Source organism: Salvelinus fontinalis, chromosome 34, assembly GCF_029448725.1.
Source record: "Salvelinus fontinalis isolate EN_2023a chromosome 34, ASM2944872v1, whole genome shotgun sequence".
Classification (NCBI taxonomy): Eukaryota; Metazoa; Chordata; class Actinopteri; order Salmoniformes; family Salmonidae; genus Salvelinus; species Salvelinus fontinalis.
Window position 1 is genome coordinate 35,449,079 of NC_074698.1, and position 3,365 is coordinate 35,452,443.

Genomic DNA, 3,365 nt, shown 5'->3' on the forward strand with positions numbered 1-3,365 from the left:
GTCTTCAATTCAATTAAAGACTTACTAGATGTTTTATTCAAGATGCTGGATGCGAGCATTTTGCCACATGACCAGATTAATTAGCACCTAAATAGATAAGCCCAAGATTAAATGGAATGTGTTGCTTGTTTTAGAAATGGAACACCTGATTCAATTTCACACTATAGGGCCATACCGAAACAAAGCATCCCAAGCCGGGCTAAACTGAGCTGGCCTAGTTATCCATCTACCATAGCTGCTGGAACTGTTCTGGAAAAAACTATGTCAACAAATATTTAAATATATTGTTTCTGTTTGCCCAGGCCTATAGGATAAATTAGCTTTCCCACTCAGGACAAAGTTCTCCTCAAGGCCATCTTGTGTTGAAAAAGAGGGCCGATACACTTCCTCTCTCGTTTTTAGTCCTATGTCTGTTTTCTAGCAGCATTTGCCATGATAAGGAGTTAGAGGCATGGCCTAGGCAGGGACTACCTGGACTTTTCTGTTCAATTGTAATTTTCTGTTGCAAAATGATTTACGTTGCATGCCCTAATGAACACATCCTAGGGCACCAACTGTCCTCCCAACAGATAACTAATCATGGGTTATCATTGACACATCCATCATTTCCTTATGAGGACATGGGAAGCATAGGACATTTTAGGCACGCTCACTGGTAATGAGGACTTCCAGTAGGAGGTAGCCCTGGTTACGTGAGATGCATTAATGTATGTAATCTGTTAAAATGGGTCTGAGACAAGACAACGATGGGACTAATTAAAGGGATCTTTCAGCGCTCCTCCTCCAACACAGGTCACATCTCATTAACGCTGGGCTGCAGAGCCTAACACAGGTCACATCTCATTAACGCTGGGCCGCAGAGCCTAACACAGGTCATATCTCATTAACGCTGGGCTACAGAGCCTAACACAGGTCATATCTCATTAACGCTGGGCTGCAGAGCCTAACACAGATCATATCTCATTAACGCTGGGCTGCAGAGCCTAACACAGGTCATATCTCATTAACGCTGGGCTGCAGAGCCTAACACAGGTCATATCTCATTAACGCTGGGCTGCAGAGCCTAACACAGGTCATATCTCATTAATGCTGGGCTACAGATCCTAACACAGGTCATATATCATTAACGCTGGGCTGCAGAGCCTAACACAGGTCATATCTCATTAACGCTGGGCTGCAGAGCCTAACACAGGTCACATCTCATTAACGCTGGGCTGCAGAGCCTAACACAGGTCATATCTCATTAACGCTGGGCTGCAGAGCCTAACACAGGTCATATCTCATTAACGCTGGGCTGCAGAGCCTAACACAGGTCATATCTCATTAACGCTGGGCTGCAGAGCCTAACACAGGTCATATCTCATTAACGCTGGGCTGCAGAGCCTAACACAGGTCATATCTCATTAACGCTGGGCTGCAGAGCCTAACACAGGTCATATATCATTAACGCTGGGCTGCAGAGCCTAACACAGGTCATATCTCATTAACGCTGGGCTGCAGAGCCTAACACAGGTCACATCTCATTAACGCTGGGCTGCAGAGCCTAACACAGGTCATATCGCATTAACGCTGGGCTGCAGAGCCTAACACAGGTCCTATCTCACTAACGCTGGGCTGCAGAGCCTAACACATGTCATATCTCATTAACGCTGGGCTGCAGAGCCTAACACAGGTCATATCTCATTAACGCTGGGCTGCAGAGCCTAACACAGGTCACATTTCATTAACGCTGGGCTGCAGAGCCTAACACAGGTCATATCTCATTAACGCTGGGCTGCAGAGCCTAACACAGGTCTTATCTCATTAACGCTGGGCTGCAGAGCCTAACACAGGTCATATCTCATTAACGCTGGGCTGCAGAGCCTAACACAGGTCTTATCTCATTAACGCTGGGCTGCAGAGCCTAACACAGGTCATATCTCATTAACGCTGGGCTGCAGAGCCTAACACAGGTCACATTTCATTAACGCTGGGCTGCAGAGCCTAACACAGGTCATATCTCATTAACGCTGGGCTGCAGAGCCTAACACAGGTCTTATCTCATTAACGCTGGGCTGCAGAGCCTAACACAGGTCATATCTCATTAACGCTGGGCTGCAGAGCCTAACACAGGTCTTATCTCATTAACGCTGGGCTGCAGAGCCTAACACAGGTCATATCTCATTAACGCTGGGCTGCAGAGCCTAACACAGGTCATATCTCATTAAAGTATCTCATTGTTTTATACAATATTTTAATAAAGGTTAAATAAAAAGATTTAAATGTCAAGGGGACACGTCTCTATTGAAAATTCAGGCTAAGGTACAAAGATACAACACAAACCTGTTTCAAAACATCTTTATTTTCAAATGTAGGTGAATTTAAGAAACTAAATCAAATCCAAAACTTCAATGGCAGGTAAGATGTCATGTAGAAATTCTTAATACAAAAAATAATGATAAAAATAAACCATATTTTCTGATAGAACACTAAACCCAGTCTTGACTGAAAGAGGGACAGTGGTGCTCCTCCCCCACGAAGAGGACAGCGAATCCAACTTTGGGGGAAAGGGGCCTGCGAAAACACACAGCCTTATGGTCGGTGCTTTAAATACCTGGATGTTCACAGAGACTGGATCATACCACAACCATCCAGCTGGATTCAGACTGGATCATACAGCAACCATCCTGACTGGATTATACCACAACCATCCAGCTGGATCCTGACTGGATTATACCACAACCATCCAGCTGGATTCATCCAGCAACCATCCTGACTGGATTCAGACCGGATCATACCACAACCATCCAGCTGGATTCAGACCGGATCATACCGCAACCATCCAGCAGGATTCAGACCGGATCATACCGCAACCATCCAGCAGGATTCAGACCGGATCATACCGCAACCATCCAGCTGGATTCAGACTGGATCATACCACAACCATCCAGCTGGATTCAGACTGGATCATACCACAACCATCCAGCTGGATTCAGACTGGATCATTCAGCAACCATCCAGCAGGATTCAGACTGGATCATACCACAACCATCCAGCTGGATTCAGACTGGATCATACCGCAACCATCCAGCTGGATTCAGACTGGATCATACCGCAACCATCCAGCTGGATTCAGACTGGATCATACCGCAACCATCCAGCTGGATTCAGACTGGATCATACCACAACCATCCAGCTGGATTCAGACTGGATCATACCACAACCATCCAGCTGGATTCAGACTGGATCATACCGCATCCATCCAGCAGGATTCAGACTGGATCATACCGCAACCATCCAGCAGGATTCAGACTGGATCATACCACAACCATCCAGCTGGATTCAGACTGGATCATACAGCTGGATTCAAGTGTGTTTGTTTTGCA